This window comes from Pleurodeles waltl, chromosome 2_2 (assembly GCF_031143425.1).
Source record: "Pleurodeles waltl isolate 20211129_DDA chromosome 2_2, aPleWal1.hap1.20221129, whole genome shotgun sequence".
In the NCBI taxonomy this organism is placed as follows: domain Eukaryota; kingdom Metazoa; phylum Chordata; class Amphibia; order Caudata; family Salamandridae; genus Pleurodeles; species Pleurodeles waltl.
This window is the reverse complement of record NC_090439.1, coordinates 244,034,396-244,053,206: the sequence shown is the minus strand read 5'-3', so window position 1 is coordinate 244,053,206 and position 18,811 is coordinate 244,034,396.

Sequence of the window (18,811 nt, the reverse complement as noted above, 5' to 3'; positions counted from 1 at the left end):
ATGGGTGTTGCTGTAGGTGTTCCACCGCAACACCCACTGCTTTTGACTCTGCCCCAGATTTACAAGGAATCGTAAATATGCGTCAGCGTCAAAAACGAACTCCTTCCCAGGGGTGGCTTTAGCATGGTACAAAAAGGACAAATACTTGTATCTCTCCTTGTTTGGGTGCCTATAGCTTAGCTCCTTATTCATGCGAGGTCAGCCATCCACCCATACAAAGTTGATTAGGTCATGCTGCATGGTTTGAATTCTGCCAGCATGTGGCTCATTTGAGGGTGGCTCAGCCAGACCAGGAGAGGCAGTACGGCCTCCATTTGGTCAAGTCAGCTTTGATCTGCTGATGCAGGGTCTTATAATTAAGAGATATGTTCACTGAGGCAATGGGAGCAAGTTGTGTTTCAAGGTAGGGGACAGAGGGAGGCACCCATTGTATTGTGAGGCAGCAAGTTAAAGTCAGTTGTGTGTCTGGCAGGAGGGACAGATTAAGAGCTTGTGAATTGTGTACGTTAATAGGGAGTCCTCCTGCTCATCCAAAAGATTTGAGCTCTTTTAGAAAGGCTGGGAGCGAGGTGAGAGGTTCCTCCAAGGCCACCAGGATGTGGTCAGCAGACATACTGATGGGGTGTTCCTCCCCACCAAATGAAATCCCCTTGATTCCTGGATGGTCATGGATCTGCTGGGCTAAAGGCTCCATGCAGAGCGCAAAAAGCAATTGCGACAGAGGGCACCCTTGGCACGTGCCTATGCAGATGAGAAATGGGGCTGGTGTGTGCCCATTCACTCTCACGTTTGCCATGGGGTGACTGTAATTGGCCAGGACCCACAAGCTAAACCGGTTGCCAAGTCTGAAGTGCTTAAGCATAGCCACAAGGTGTATCCAATGGACGCGGTTGAATGCTTTCTCCGCGTTCACAGCTACAAGCACACACTCCCAGTTTGATCATTGCGCTTTGTCAATCAAATGCAGAATCCCTTTAGTGTTGTTGCTGCATTGGCGATGGGAAACAAAGCCCACTTGATCAGGGCCGATGAGCAATGAAAGGAATAGGCCCAAGCGGGCCGCCTGTACGCCTGTGAAGAGCTTGACATCAACTTTTAAAAGGGATATTAGCCTGTAGGAGGCACAGATATGTGGGTCCTTGTCTGGTTTTGGGATGACTACTGAGGCCTCCAATATCAAAGGTTGGGTCTTTGAGGCAGTTGAAAAGTCAGATCAGGAAAGTGGCCACCAGTCACGCCAAAGGTCATGTTAAATAGGGCGAGGAAGCCATCAGGAATGGGTGATTTAAGTATCTTCTGTTTGGAGATGGCAGAGATCACCTCCTCGATCCAAATGAGTCAGTCAAGGTCAGAGACCTGCATCAGTGTTAGTAGTTTGAACACCCCAGAGGTAAAGATCCGCACCACCCTCTGGTAAGACCTGTTTGGTACAGAGAGCTTTGTAGAAACTGTGAAAGGCCAAAGCTATTTGAGTGTCATTAGTAGATTCAGAGCCGTCTTCAGTTAGGATAGTCAGAACGAATGCAATTTGGCGCTGTGCCTGTAGTTTGGTGACCAAAAGGCGGCCACATTTGTTGTCTCCAAATTAAAAGGTGTGACGCAGGCAAAGTGCTTTATACTCAGCCCTGTCTAAGTCCATGCCCACCAATTGCTTTTGGGCTGTCTCTAGTTGATGCCAGACACAATGGGTCCCTGTAGGCTTATGGGTGCGTTCGAGTTCCATGACTTGTCGCAACAGTTGGTCCAGTTTCTCACGCCAATGTTTGTTGTTACCTGCAGATACCATGATTAACTCAACACCGGTTTCAAAGATTCCCACAGTGTCAAGGGTGAGACCTCAGGGGTGTCATTTAATGCAAGGATATCTACCAATGTTTTGTTGATTTGGGCAATAAAGTCCAGGCGATGGAGGAGCGTTTCCCGTAGTCACCAGGGATTATGTGAGGGCTGTGGTGTTGGAAAGGTTAAATCAAGGAACACCACCACATGAATGAGCGAGGTTGAATCTCGTAAGCCTCAACTAGAGATTGGATGTCTGAGTTGCCTAAGAAGCAGGCTATGTGGGCGTATGTTTTGTGTGCATGGGATAAGAATGTGTAATCTTGTTTTTGGGATATGAAGAGTGCTATATGTCCTGTATGCCAATTTCCCTCAGCCACTGTGCTCCTTTTGGAGATAGTGCTCCAGTTTGGCCTAGGCATCGAGCAGATCTATCTAAATCATTGTCAAAAATAAGGTTCAGGACCCCTCCCAGAAGCACCTAGCGATCCTTTGTGGTCATGACCTCCACTACTGCCCTGCATAGATAGGCCTCTCGTCCCTCGTTAGGGGAGTATAGGGTGGCATAAACATGTAATCTGCAAGGGATATTGGGTGGACTAGGAATCTACTACTGATCTCCGTCTGTTTCTGGCCAGTCTTACCCCAAAAGGAGTTGGATACCAAAATCACCACCCCTGCAGTTTTAGTAAGGCCAGAGGTGAAAAAACAGATGGGAAAACGTCCGTGAGCGCATCCTATACCAGTCCCTGGCCAGCAAGTGTGTTTCTTGAAGTAGAAAGATGTGTGCCCCAGAGTACTCAAGATAGAACAGTATGGACCAACATTTGACAGGGTTATAAAGAGTATCTTTAGGTTATGTGACACACTGATGTGGTGGAAGAATGTGTGTGGTATCGTGGGGGCAGTGTTTGCATGTTCCAGCATGGTTCATGACGTGGGACACAGAAATATAATTGGCAGTTTTGTGAATGTGAGAAAGCAAGACTGTGAACTGTAGGTCTCCCCCCAGTTGAGCTAGAACAACAGATAAACCCAGTTAATAATGTGTAAAACATTGTCCAATGGAGCCAATAAATAAAGCCAAAGATCCGTCTGGTAAAAAGTGTTGGGGAGTGTGAGAAAAGTCAGGAGCCCCAATTCCCTGTCCCCGCACACACCACTCACCCTAGATATTACACTTAGGGAAACACTGCCAAAGTCACAGCGAGGCAGCACCCACCCAGTCTCAGGAGAACATCTCTAGTATCGCCCGTCATTCTTTCACCATAGCTGCCAGGTCAGGACAAAGGCTTTGGGATCACATCCCAACCTTCTATCATTGCTGGCATCTGTGGGCCCTACAATCTCGCTGGTTGTCCTGGAAAGGATCAGGTGAGGCATTGTCTATACCAAGCAGCTGGCAGGCTTGTTTAAAGGAGCAAAGTTGATGAAAATCTTGGTAGAGCATCGGTGTGGATGCATCAAATTGAAGTGGGTGTTTGTTACAAGCTGCCTGTAGGATCCATTCTTTCAGCTGAAAGTCATGGACACAGGGATATCTGCAGGGGGGCAGTGTCTGATCTTCTAGGGCCCACACAGTGCACTCTGTCCAACTTAATGTTAATCTCTGATGTCTCCTCCAGGATCAATCTGAAAAGGCCTGTTACAGATTGGATGATTTCAGAACCCTCAGTCCCGGACGGGATCCCCCGATCTTTATGTTGTTGCGATGGAACGGTTTTCCAAGTCTTTTGCATGGGCTTGAAGGTCTAGTTGTTGGTCTTGGAGGTGGAGGATTTCTTGCTGGAGCTGCTCATTCTCTTTTTCACAAGTCATTTTCTGGTCTTCCAGAATGGACACTCTGGCCCTGATTCTCACCCTGGCGGTAATTACCGCCAGGGCGGAGGTCGGCGGTAGCACCGCCAACAGGCTGGCGGTGCTCCGCCGGGCATTCTGACCGCGGCGGTACAGCCGCGGCCAGAAGCGGAAAGCCGGCGGGGTACTGCCGACTTTCGGCTGCCCGTCTGAATCCTCCATGGCGGCGGAGCGCGCTCCGCCGCCATGGGGATTCAGACACCCCCTACCGCCATCCTGTTCATGGCGGCTCTCCCGCCATGAACAGGATGGCGGTAGGGGGTGCCGCGGGGCACTGCAGGGGCCCCCGTAAGAGGGCCCCGCAAAGTATTTCAGTGTCTGCTTTGCAGACACTGAAATACGTGACGGGTGCAACTGCACCCGTCGCACCTTCCCACTCCGCCGGCTCAATTCTGAGCCGGCATCCTAGTGGAAAGGTTGATTTGCCCTGGGCTGGCGGGCGGCCTTTTGGCGGCCGCCCGCCAGCCCAGGGCAAATGTCAGAATCACCGCCGCAGTCTTTCGACCGCGGTGCGGTGTTCTGACGGCAGTACCTTGGCGGACGGCCTCCGCCGTCCGCCAAGGTCAGAATGACCGCCTCTGTCCTCTAGGCTATCAATGTCATGATGGACGTGTCTAAGGTCCTCTGAGAGATCTTTCTTGAGGGTCTGAAGGTCGTCTCAAAGTGAGGCAAGGAGAGTCTCGAGGAAGAATTGTGTAACTGGTGCGTCTGCACCCCCACCAGCCGCCATGGCGTCCAATCTCTGGAGTGATGTGTGGTTGGTATTCTGTAGCCCTGGGGTCTTAGTGAGCATCTTTTTCAGCTTACAGCAAACGGTCTTTCTTCCCCTGTCCAGCTGCCATTATTTCTGCATCCAGCAGGAGTCCCCTGCGAAGGGGAGAGGGCCCCTCAAACTCAGTCCCAAGATGTCACTCTAGAGTGGGGATTGAGGTAGGTGATGGGGCCCCTCAATAGTGGGAAAGGGTTGCTGTGGAGACACAGGTGCAACTGGTGAGTAAAGGCCGGAGTCTCTAGAGATGGCCATATCCCTCAGTGTTCAGAGGCTTTAAGATGTTTTCGAGGTTGTCTGCTGAGAGGGTATTGATTGCTGAAGTTTCTTTGATGGCCTCAATGACTGTCACATTATAGAAGGATAGAAGGGACTGAGCCCCGTCTCCAAGGGCCCTGAGGGCTTGGCTCCTGAGAAGAATGAGGCTGGGGGTGTTGACCCTGGCAATGCAGCCCCAGGAGCAGATGATGAAATAGGCCTCTGACCCAGCTGATGAGAGCCGCAATTTGTGGCTTTGAGGGAGCAGTAGCACAAGGTCATGTGGTAGCGAGGAGGGAGAGGCCGCGTGTGTCTCTCAGGGGTCCCATTCCTCAGCCAGCACCTGATGAGCTCAGGAGAAGGCTGCATTGGCAGGGAAACATGCAGCACCAGATTTCAGTCTTTCTGGCAGTGGCCGCTGGCGGGCGTAGGCAGGCCACACGCGACAGCGAGAGAAGCATGGGGATAGGGGTCTCCTGCTTACCTGCCGTATCTTCAGCTCACGGGCCTCCTCCCTGCTCGATTCTTTATGGTGCTGAGTAAGGATGGGGCCACATTGGGAAGGGTCGACAGGGTCGCTGGTGGACTCGCCACTGTTCTTTGGGGGCTGGCGTCACAGAGAGGGCCCCTCTTCAGGTGCCACGGCCCCACATTGTCAGTGCAGACTCAGGCTGCCATGTGGAGTGTTTGTTGGTGGTGGCCATGTTTCTCTTGTCCTGCGGCAGGCCAGATTCTCTGCTCCCCTTGAGCCTCCACCCACTCGGGAACATGGTCGGGGTACCCAAGAAGTGGGATGTCTGCTCGAAATCATGGGCCTCAGGCAGGGTGCTTTAATCTGGGGGGGTCATCTCTTGTAAAGCTGCATTTGGTGAGGTGGGTCAGCACAGGGGACAGAGAGACTGAGAAATTAGTCTCACCCTTCTGCAATCTTGGTCATGCCCCTGCTTTAACTTTTTTAAATAAATTTTTTAACATACCACTTGTATCTCATTTACATCTACATCAGGATTAGGAAGACCTGCAGACAGTGAGGGAAAAGGGTAGAAAATGTAGAGGATGGAGAGTTGGAAACTGGGAGTCTGGATAAAATAGACTGCATACTTAGTTTCAGTTTAGGTTCCCACTTACTGATTATTGTAAGTGCCTCCAGGGTATGAGCAGTGGTGCCTGTATTCAAGCCTTTTTCTAGAGAAAGCAGATGCCTGGCAAAGTGCTCAGTTGCTGTCGGTCTCCTGCTTTTGCTTCAGTTTGCACCCATATTCATGCCCACATTTTTGCAGTTTTCCTTCTTTCTCAGTCCCAATCTACTTATGCCTTGAGTCTTCTCTGCCCTTAGTTTTAATGTTTCTTTCCCTTGGTTGTGCCTCTAAGTGTGCTTCCTGCTTAGGCTTTTTTGTGTTCTCCATGTCAGGAATATCAACAGAGTATGTATTACACCCGAAACGCAAAAAATGCTGGAACGTAATCATGGGCGACAATTCAGCAAAATGCCAGGGTAAAGGAAGTGACATCACATGCCCTTTGACCTTAATGACATCACAGGAAGTAGCATCATATAACTTGGACATCACAAACATCTATTTTAGATACCACCTATGCTGATTTGAGCTTTGAAATTTATGGGAAGTAAATCTTACTCCTGCATTGTGGTGAGCAAGCAAAGTCAAAAGTCAGGCTTCTACTAACAGGTTCCCTCTTCGCCCAAGGGAATTGTGAAAAGAATGTGATAATATAATGCATTTTAAAGTACAATTTTCAAATAAATTTGCTGAAACGTCATAAGCTCTGAAATGACATTCATTAAATGTTCAAATCCTTTCATGGTGTGCCAAGCCAATGAAACCTGATGCTCCCTAGGAACAGACCCCATTTTTTCAAAATGTGCTATGGATACCACCAAATGTCACACATTATCTCAAATGTACCTGGGACAGTATTCTGTCCTGGGTGTACCATATGCCATGGGTGCCCCCGATATTCCAGTGGCAGAATGTTTCTATTTATGCCATCTATACATCATATAATGTCAAAAATTACCTTAGTATGGTGTGGTCGGCATTGTGTCATGTTTGGCCTCCTCCCATATGTCAGGCTGTCCTCCTTTGTGCCAGGGATTACCTCCAATGTACTAGTCTCAGCATTACCTCTAGTATGCCACCAACAGTCTTTTACCATGGGTGCTCATTATTCCAAGAATTACCTCCAATGTACCACCAGTGTTTTGTCACAATTGTCTGTCAGGCTATGAATTGCCTCAAGTATGCCAGCACCATTATTTTACCACAGGCTGTCTCTGTAAAACAAGAATTACCTTTACTATTCTAGGGCCTAAGACAGATGGGCAAGCATAACACCACATTCCCACACTACATTAAATTCACTCACACACACTGTCACTCACATAAACACTCTTACCCACAAGCATACACACAATATACATTTAAATATTTTTTTCCACTTACCTTACCTGCCATCAGAGGCCCATTCCAGGTAATTGTGCTCCATTTTTTTTTACACTAATAATTAATAATGGAATATTATTCACTATTAGTATACCAAATACTGCACAGAAAATAAGGAGTCCAGACTCACCCCTGTGTTCCTGGTACTGCATGTGCCACCTCTGAGGACAGGGGTTGCCAAGGAGGTGCAGGGGTCGCAGAGGGCAAGCTAGGGGTCGCTACTGTGAGCCCAGGTGACCCCTAAATGACAACCATGAAAACGTGCTCCAATAATGCAAGACTGCATGCTTTTCATGCACCAACCCTAGTCTGCAAGGCAATATCTTCGGCCAAATGTATCAAGGCAGCAATTGTATCTTGCACCGGATGTGATTGCAAACTAAACCTCTCTAACCTTAGAATATTGCCTGTATCTTTTTTTACCTCAAAGAATTCCCCCTGACAGCAGTCACACTATTTTGGCACAGTCTGCTTTTTTAGCAAGCGACTCACATCGACTGCCTTTCTTGTTAAGCCTATTACAAACATGAAAGGCAACTCACCAAAACCTATGGTTGTAGTTCTTTATTTTGAGATTTTAAAGTGTGGGCAGTTGTTTTTAATAAGTGTTCATACCGCGCAATTGATGGTACTTGCAGAGCATGAAGACAGCTAGAAAGTCAACTGTTGCACATGATCAGGAAGGAATAAAGTTAATCTTGACTAAAGTAGGGACAGTCGCTCTTCCAATGTTGTCTATTGTTTGATATGTTCCCTGTAGCCACTGGTTACATAGATGAGTGGTGTGAAAGGTAGGGATTTTCTTGAAGCGGTATGCAGAGACAGCGTTGGAGTGCAGCAGTAGTGGCAGGGGCGACTCCTCTGTAATTACAGATGTGCGTCGCCCCCTTGGTGAGTCAGGCAGTGACAAATAAAATGCTAATAAAATAATTTTGTTATCATTTTATTTGTCACTGCCAACAGCACGTCTAGGGCGGGGCAGGGCCGGGCCATAAGGAGGAGGACTGATGGACACTGTAAGGTGAGCATGTCCATGTGGCCGGCTGTCTTAGGCCGGTCACACCGACATGAGCACTTACATTTCTCCAACCCAGCTGTGTTACACATAAGGATAGGAAAAATGGCACAGGCTCCCTGTGCCTAAGCAAGCCTCAAACCAGCCCGCTCAGGGCAATCCCGGCACTGCTGTTATGCTTGCTTTAGCATGAGAGCAGCGCCTGGACTGGGAGCCTGCTCTAGTGACTGCTGGGAGGACGAGGAGCGACAGAGGTGGCAGGCAGTTTTTTTTATTATTATTTTTCAACCAGCCCCCCTGACTGTAAACCCCCCTACCCAACCACCCTGAGTAGTGGCCTAGCAGCCCTATGAGCACGGCTGAAGAGAACCATAAGTGTCCCTCTTCTGGTGACCAGTGGCTGGACAAACATTGGCCCTTACACATGCTGCCCACCAGGGCTATAAGTGGAATGAAAAAAGTGGGGGCCTCTAAAATGGGTGTAGCTAATATAACCCAGGGTGTGAATTAAACCCGTAAACAACGTTTCTGTGATTCCTATAGTGTGCCACCCTACTGGTGTTTTGGTTTCTCGCTGAGCTTTCAGTTATTGCATCCAAATATATCACCCAATGACTGACACACACCTAAAATCAGCCAGGTCTATTGACTGTGTCAATGGTTGTTAGCTGTTTAAGATAAATGAGTAACAACAATCATTTTGTTTCTAGCAATTTGTATTGAAAATGTTTCAATTCTGAAATTGTGAGACTATGAATTAGACATTAGTACGCCTGTGGATGGGGTAGTGGTTTTTAGAGTATCTCATTCACTGCTGTTATGTTCACTCCATGTTACAAATATACTCTCTTTTTCTCTTCACACCTCATCCATCAGCTTATTTTACACCTACTCTCCTTCTTCTTCAGCACTCTCTTTTCACTCTCTTCTGAATGCACTTCCTTGCATCTCCTTCACTTCACCACCCACAAACACACAATGTACCCACTCAGCTGTAAGTACTGCATTTTCTTTCTCTTACCCTCCTCAATGTTTTGACAAATTGTGTACCTCCTTCACATACATTAGCTCATAATCACAATTGCAATTGGAATACATGACCATTGCTCTGTGAGCTCTGAAGAGAGGCTAAAATTTCAATGACAATGTATTCTGAACATCTTTTTTCTGTTAGAAATTCACACTTCCTTCAGCTTCAACTCCAGGGCTCCTAACCATGGCTGTTATAAACACTTGGGGGCGACTCATTTCACTATACAAGAGTAATATGCTGCACAAAACAAAATCAGAAACAATGTCCTGAAAATAGCTATCATGGGGAAATACAATATTAAGTACAAGTTGTGAAATATAAACAGGAACGAAATCGCTGATATGGATTACCTTACGTTTTTCACATTCATTTTTTAGAAATCTATTAGTGTTTTGTTGCCAGTAGATTTAACTAAAGCAATAAAAGGCCCGATGGGGACTTGTTTCAATGTCCTTCTTAGGGTCGAGCCTGCGTCGCATGCACTTGCTCATGCGTTTCGCTTGCGAGACGCTTTCGGAGTTAGAAAAGGGCTCGGAGCCCTGTCCACATCACGTCAGTGTCTTTCATTGGTTCGTGGGCTTGTCTGTTAAAATCTGCTTGCATTCATTAGTGGAAAGCACGCACACGTCATGCCTTTTCCAGTGGTTAGCCCTCCTCGAGCGCAGCGACCAAGTACTGAAAACATGCGAGGCTTTTTATCTTTTGTTTGCAGCGCGATCTCGCTTGTTCTCTTTTGTTACTGTCCTCCGCCCCTTCTGTCATTTCCTCTTATTTAGCTCTTTCCAGTTGTTACCCTTATCTTTTTCTCCCTGTTGTGACTGCTTCTTGCTATAGCTTTCCCTTCTCGTTGAACCCTTATTGTCACTATATTTTTGTCTTCTGCCGTTTCCTCGCTTGCTAGCAAACACTGATCACAGCCACCTCATCCTAATGTTGCTCCATCTCTCTGTTACTGCCCCTCTTTGTTCTGTCACTGTCCAACTCGTTTTCCTATCAGCAGAGCCGAATCTCTCTATTTCCAATCCCCGTACCACTCTCTCTCTACAGTTACGGCACTTCTCCTCTTTTGTCATTGCCATCTCTCCTATTGTTTCCTCCTCATATTTCCTTGTTTTTTAAATGTTGTGTTCTCTTCACACTTTCCAAACTGAGCAAAAGTTACGGAATGAACATCGTCCTTTTGATTAAAAGGGTGGTACTTGGCGCACCTGCACATGAAAGGAGCCAGCGCCCCCTCCCCTCAGGCCCCCTCCGGTACCTGTTGTATATTTAATCATACGCTTGGAGGCACAGTCACCGTCCGTCTTACTAAGAACTCACGATTCCATGTTGCAAAACCGCCATTCGCATTTGCCCTTGAGTCACAGGACATGCCGGCCATTTGTATTCAGCAGTAGGGCCAGTAGAGAAATGGAATAAAAATATCTATTTTTATGGTACTGTTTTTTTTTTTATTGAAGAGTGACTATTATATTTTTACGGATAAGGGATGAGCAGATGCGACAGTTTTGGTAGGCCCTGCCATTGACACAAGGGTAAAAGAAGAGATGGTCTGAGATACGTATTCTAGTTACTGTTTTCCTGAACATTACTCAGTTGACCCCCAAAGGAGGGAAAGCACGTGGTAGGCTTTGTAAATCAGTGAAATGATAGAGGAGAGATATTACACTACCGCTGAGAAACCAAGACCAAAAAATAAATGCGGCACTGCGTGTTCTTTAAAGTGGTTTGTAGAACTTATTAGCAACAGAAGTGGGAACAAAACAGACCATGAAGTCACAATAGATCTAGGGCAGAAACAGATTTGCAGTAGTAATGAGGGGGGGAGACCTGTGCTGTGTAAAAGGCAGGCATGGAGTAGAAGAGTGTTAACGAGCCCTGAAGCCCTTCTGTTATCTAGCTTGTCACAGACTATACTGATAGGTTTGGCAATGTGAAGGAAAATTCTCAAAAGAGCTAGAAACTTGGTAGCAGAAGAATTGGTAAAGTCTTTCATCTGTAGGTACACAGATTTAATCCTGACCACCGACAGGGCGCTTATGCCATCTAAGGCTTGGAGTTACTAAGGGTTTCTCAGGCTCTGGCACAGTGAGGCCATGAGTCGTTTTAATAATAAGTAAATCGATGCAATGCCTTGTGCCACACAGCTTCCAGGGTACAACATTAGCATAAATAACCCCCTACATATGTAAAATGAGTAAAGTAATGCACATTGACTGTTATGATCTTAGTTTGCAGCAGCACAAAAGAGCACATCAATGTTTCATTAAGGTGTCTGCTGAATACTAGAGGGAGTGTAGTAGTTTCCTTTTCAGTTGTAAGCGAGTGCATCCATCCCTTCATCTTTAAAGAGAGGAAGTTAGGGCAAAAAGGGAAGTGTCATCTTGAAGTAATTTCAGGAATGTTGAAAAACTGTCCATTGGGATGTGCTACATCTATTTTTATTTTAAGACCTTATTGGGGCTGCCGAACGTCAGGTTTTGCAAACTTCAAGGCTATTTATTCTGGAAATCACTTCATGCTTCTTTCTTCCATCCACAATACACTTCAAGGCTCTTCATCTTGATCGTGATGGTTCTTTTTCATCCCTGCTTTCTCCACTTCTCACGGTTTCCCTGCCTTACTCATCCTCCTTTTTTCTCTGTTTTCTGCCTTTCTCTCTGTGTCTGAATGGAATCTCAGTTGCGAAAAATAATTTCCAGTCCTCAAAAATGAGTGCTGGACTCAAATTACATACTGACACAGGGAATAGCTCCAACACATCCCTATCTGTCTTCTCCCCAGAGATTGCACGAAAAAGATAACCGTTTAGAGCAAATAACTGGTCAATCAGTAAAAAATACAGACCGACCTCGTCTGCGTTGAAATGTCTCTTCAAGAATTTTTTCAAAAGCCACTTTTGCTGTACAGGAAGGACCTTCCATGAATGGTTGTGCCATGCAATGTTTTAAATTGTCTGATACCTCCCACCTGGCAGAACATGTATCTACTTCATTTTTAGGTCGAGCGCACAATCTCTCTGACATTTTGTAATCTTATCTGTGGGCTTTTAACCACGCCCACCGCACGTCCATCACTTTCACTCGTTCATGTACTTGCCTTTCAAAAATTCTTTGTAATTATTGGTAAATGCTTTACGTTTGTCCCTCCTTCTGGCAATTTGTTACTGTCTTGGCCATCAACACCGTTACATGGATAATTGCATGTTTGCCGATAGGTTTGACTTTTTCCTTTTGTGTCTCTCCTTCGCGCTAGTGCTCATGGCAGCCATAGTGCTTTAAATTGGCTTGCTTATGTCAACTCTTTTACTTTTCATTTTCAATTTATGTGGCAAGAAAAACCCAATTAGGGATTTACAACACTAATAGCTCTAACTTCAGCAAACGCGAGACCCATTGCATTGCAAATGCTTGTTTTAATTACAATCAGGTCTGAGACCCGGAGCGACCCAGCCCACTTAAAGCCCTGCTGCCCTCTCTGCTTTCTATCAGGGGCAGAATGACCAATGTGGGGGTCTGAGGACTGCGGAACAGGTGGTCTTACATCTGCTATCTTCTCCAGTTTGTATCAGGGGACAAAGGGGTCACTGTAGGGGCTGAGGGGTCGGAAGGAAGATGGCTATGCATTTTTATTTTACATTATATAGGAAGCCAGGGCCTCACATTTTCAGCCAGATTACATGTTTCATGGTTGCCGAGTTTCCTCACATTTTCACCTGTCACAGGACCAGGGGTTCAAATGTTTTGTGCAATGACATGGGGCTCAGAGCACTGAAATTTCTGGTCAGATTACTGGGTGCAGACGAGGAATGCATTTTTTACTTGAATATTGCCAGACCCAGTTCAGGTTGGATGTGGCCTACAATGCCCCATCCGTGGTGGTTGAGGTTGTTTGCCACCCCAGAGGGTCCATTATACTATGACGTTGCAAACTGGGACAATAAACCCCTTACTGCACTTGACGTTCATGGTAGCAAGGACAAGCAGTTAAAGCTTCTCAGGAGGATGGTATTGGTAGCAAGAGCTCAGAACTTAACAGTCAATGAGCAAACACAATAACATATTGTCTAGCTCAGTGTTTATAGTTTAGTTAACATAACGCATTTAATCACATAGACAAATGTAATACAACACAGTGCAACTAAGGGTCATGGTTACACGGTTGTAATTCTGTTCATGATCTTCAGTGAAGTGCTTCTTGTATTCTGTACCCTCCACCTACTGTGTTTCCTGGTGTCTGCTGCAGCTGGCAAATAACACAGGGCTGGGTATACATTAGGCACAAGTGCAGTTCACTCAGATGTAAGCTAAAGTTTAGATGAACACACAAGTTCTGTTTACTTTCACGAATTCAAGTTTGCTCAGTTAAAGTGTAAAATTCTCAAGGCAAAATTATTTTGCTTCTTTAGTTTCTCGTTCCACTAAGAGTTTAGACCATGAGATTATTTACAGTACTGTAGATACAGCTCTTGCGGTGCGGGGCCATTACGTTCAGCAGCTTTGTTCCTGAGGGAGCAACTCTTGCACGACGGGGGCCCCGACAGACACCTCGCTCGGAACTTGAATGCCAGACGAGATCAGCACGGCAGGCTCAGCAATAACACTCCCCATCCTCAAAGGGTGGGTACAGACAGGATGCATGGATGGGCAGCTGCAGGCTGTGGACCGGTATTTAGAGTGTGGGTGACTTCGGTAGTTGTAGCCTCCAGGCCAATCAGAGCTTTCTGCAGCAGTACTGGCAGCAAGCAGTTTTCAATGTCGGTAGAGGTAGCATCAGTCTTTCGGGATCACAACAGAATGCTGATAACTCACCCTGTTTGCAAGCTCAGAGCCTTGGCACTGTTCACAGCAAGAACTGATGGGGAGGCCGAGCGAGCCATTTCAGAATTGAGTTACTCCTAGCTTCACATATTTTAGTCACTCACTTCCTGTGGGTGTTCCTCACCCTGGGAATATGCTGGGCTTGTCCTCTTGGACAATTTCTCCTCTTGTGTAGCCAGGCATACACCTTCCCTCTCTCAGATTCAGGTGGACCCTCAGCTCAGCTCCTCAAGAAGAACAAAGTGCTGTCTTCAGATGGTAACATCTTGCCTCTGGAAGTCTAGCGCTCATAAAGCTCACAAGCCGTGGTCAAACAGCAGTCTGATTACTCTGCAGAGCACTCCTGTCACTGGACATGAAGAATGTGGATGTGAAGCATTATGAAGATGAATGTGGATTGCCTGGGTTCTCTTTCAAATGTAATTCTTTGCCTGTTCCACAGATAAAGCTCTAGACATTGTGATGGCTTTCAGGAGACATTCCTGGATGTCACCATCTTTGTTAGAGCAGTAATCAGGGATGGACAAATGGATAGACCCTAACTAGGAACTTCCTCACCTTGAATAGCAGAAACTGAAGTCCTGTCTCTCATCTACCTAGTCACAGTGCTCAGGAATAACTAACCAGTAGCCCTTTGCTTACAAGGACCTCATTGAACTTTCAAGGGTAGCCCTGTCTCCATCTGCCCTCCACTGTCTGGGGAAGCTGTAGGCAACCTCAACCTTTCATTGTGCTATACCAGGACCATCAAAAATTGATACCATCTCTCTTTTCTCTGTCTCTCTCTGTCTCTCTGTCTCTCTCTCTTTCCCCGACCCCACCCCTCCCCCCCACCAAGCACACAGACTGTCAGCTCAAGGAGACCAGCAGACTGCACTCTCTTTGTCTGGTCTCAACATTGATTCACAAAATTTCAGTGCACTGGCACCATTGTTATCAGTGACTTAACAGGTCATGGACAGTAGTCCTATGCCCACTATAAGGGCACACTTTATGCACACCTTCAGGTCACAGAAAAGATTCTGTTCCAAATATGACCTGGGACAGGCCGAGATTAGTTGGATGCCAGATCCGAAGAAAATATCAGGATACCAGTTCCATGTGCTATTGGGCACCATGGCAGGGATATACGCCCATTTACCATATTGCTGACATTCCCATCCCAACAATTACACGTTGTCTGGGGGAGCAGGGCTCATACTTTGACTGTGCTTCCTGGGTGTCTAAATAGGGACTCATATTTAGCTCTGGTGTACAAGTCTGTTATATGCAATGGGTATATTACATGTAAAGTTTAAATGCAAGACTTGAAGCGGGGTGATCTAGTCTTCACATTTTGACTGTGATGATGAGAGATTTTCATGGGGCAATGGTGCTCAGGTTTGGTTCACATTTACAAGTGTGTATCTTTAGGGTAGCAGAGGATTACATTTTGGCTCTGGATTACTGGTATGTTTCCCATGAAGGAACCATGCTTTCACTGTGATGTGACACTCCAATACATGACTGCAAGAAATTGCATTATTATTGTGGGAGGCAGGTAGGGAGTGGTGACTACCTCTTCAAGGAATAATCACAATCCTTGCCAGGGCAAACTCTCAAAGTCACTAAATTAACCTGAGCTCAACCCCCGGTAGCTATGGCACAGAGCAGATAGGCTTAACATAGGGCAATGTGTAAAGTTTTTATGCAGTACCAAAACAGTTACAACGTCAAAATGCAAAACAATAAAATTCTTGAGCCCTATTAGAGTAAACCTCAATAAACAGAATGATGACAAAAATCCAATAAGGGGATTCAAAGATATGAATTTCCAAAGTTCTAATTAGGAATTGCACCAAGAAGTACAAAGTGCTAAAGTCAGTCAGTGGTCACAGTAGACTGGGACTTGTGCAGAGTTTGAGGCCGACTACATTGGAGCACAGGTTGGATACACCAACTAGGCTGGTCCTAGTCAAGGATTTTACTGTCTTACTTTCGTTTTTTAAGTCCTAATCCATCATAGTACACTTCTAAAGCCCCCATGACCTCAGGGGCGGCATTTAGAGAATCCTAGGGTGTCAGGCAGAGGCCAAATAGCAGGGTCCAATGCCACTGGTCAATTGTAGGGAAGGCCTCTTGTAGCTTGTTGTATTGCTGCATCTTAAACAGGAGATCAGTCGAATGACAATTGGAGTCCACTGATTTGTCCTGGGTACAAGAAGGAAAGTAGGACCTGTCCTTTGGGGCTATTCTCATGTCTCAAATAGCAGGTTTCACCCTCTTCTGATCTTCCACAGGTGAAGTAGTGTTCTGATGAGGATGCTATGAGTGCCACATTTATGCCTGGCACCAGCTTGTTGGTGTGGATGACTCCTGTCCCCTCCCTAACCAACTGGGTAAAAGTTCCTACCCTACCCAGTTTTGCAAACAATTCTACAGTACCTCTCTCTGCCTAAATCCCACATGGTAAATTCTGTGCAGTGTGTGCCCACCCCAGAGGTATAGCCAGGGAAATGAGCAACCCCTCCTCTGTGATTACTCCAAACCAGTTCTGGGGGTAGCTTCTCTCCTGTTGGGATTGGTACCTTCCTGAATTTATTATATTATGTATTGTCACGTAATGTAAAGTTCAAAGCTGCTCCCTTAGCATCTCCCATCTGTGACCCTGCATACAGTTAACATAATGTGTGTAGAAGTGCTTGTCAGCGAGCAGTGCATGTGAGGCAGATAAGAGCTCTTGCTAGAGAGAATTCAGGAGCAACTCCTTGATGAAGCATGTCACTGGTAGAGGGTGAAGGTTTGTCCTTTTTACATATCTTTTGAAATACAAATGTAATTGATATGTGTAAATGCCCAACTGAAGTATATGACCTAGTATCTTGTTCAAACATCCCTCACTAATGTACAGTGCTCGCCCTTGTTACCTCTGTACTATATTTATATGAATAACAGTACATGGCGCAAATGTCTGGCTAGTGTTGTTTCGGTATCTGAGAGTAGGTTCTACTTAACCCATTAAGTGCGGGCGTCGGACACTAGCCGACGGCCGCACTACCTCCCTGGTGCGGGTCACGACCAGTGGCCGACACCAGGGAGAGGGTTAAAAAATCCTCCGGTGCATTGCACTGGAGGATTTTTTTTTGTCTCTGAGACGCGGACCAACTTCCCCGTCTTCACCCACCCCCATCCCACCCCTCTTTGCGCTGACATCACATTTTTCCCTACCGGAGCAGCAGAGGAGCAGGTAAGCGTCCTCTCCCTACTCCGGTGGGGAGAAAAAGGCCAAAACGGCCTCCCCAGATGCCAGGGAGGCATCGATGGAAAGGCAAGACTGACCCCTTTCCATCAATGTTTCCCTGGCACCATTTCCTGCGCGGCTGCGATCCATGGCCAGGAAATGCCCCTATGCACCAGGGATCTTCTTTGGGGGGGCTGGCCCCATTGTAATCATGTGTTGTTTTCCGGGAGCCAAAATTGGCCCCCCAGGGAAACTACACATATATAAAAGTGATATATATATATATATATATATGTCTTTTGTCTAGTGGCAGTTTTGATGCCATAAAGTAGTGCAGATGGTTTACTGTCCTGCTGCAAAGGATATACATTTATATTTATTCAGCTGAGTGGATTAGTAAAGGCAAGTGTTACCTGCACTTTAAAACAAATGATATGTGAGGGGGACTATGGAGATATGAGGGTCAGAGGAGGAGGTAATGGGAGGCAGAGCACCAAAAATGACTGTTGCACTGGGTGCCACCAGCGCTAAAGGCTGTGATGATGGGTATGTGGTAAGGTGAAGTAATACAGTCTTTTTTGGGGTTTTTTCAGTGTCCTCAGAGAATCTGCTGAATCGGAGAAGAAGCAAAGGTAAGGTGACGACATTTCCTATTGTACACATCAAACATACCCACGAGCAATTTTGTGACTATCTGCCTTCTACATAGGCTAGTAATTTAGAGGGATAGTTTAGCGACTCATTGGATGACTGCTGGTCAAGCCCTAACTCGGGTTATGGAGGACAGTTCTGATGTAGGATCAGAGACTGAGACAGCAGATACTGAGAAAGCATCTGAGGGAGAGGACAATGGGGCAGAATCTGGGAGTGGTTTTTCAGTCAGCGGAGTCCCATCCGATGACAATTTTTCCAGTAAGTCTGAAGGAGACGATGACGACAGCTGTGCTGTCCCTTTGCAAGCACAATCTGTGCAGCAGGACAACATTGGGTTAGCCGAACCCAGGTGCATGTGGCCACAAGCAAAGAGAAGAGTGCTCTTTTGCCAGCCCCCCTGTTTAGTTCAGCCCAAATTCCACCTTTTACTGGTGATGCTGGATGTAAAGTCGATACAGCTAACCTTTTGCCAGACGACTACATCCATCTATTTTTGGATGTTGACTTCCTTCAGGAAATTGTGCAGCAAACAAATTTGCGTGCAGACCAATTTCTGAGGGAACGTGGAGGCACTCTAGGGCCCTGTTCTAGGGCACGCCAGTGGACTCCCACTTAGCTGACGGAGTGGAAGATATTTTTGGGCCTTACACTCAAAATGGGGTTAGTGCAGAAACCCACCTTGCAGTCCTACTGGACGACTCATACGGTTTGGGTAACCCCCATCTTCGCACCATACATGAGCAGAAATTGTTTTTTTGCTACTGCAGCGCATGCTGCGTTTCAATGACAACTCTGCTGCATTGCCCCAGGACCATCCAGACCATGACAGGTTGTTCAAAATTCGGCCTGTAGTGGAACATATGTCTGCCAGGTTTCCAGAGATATATACTCCTGGAAAGAATATAGTAGTCGATGAGTGCTTGATCCTGTACAAAGGACGGCTG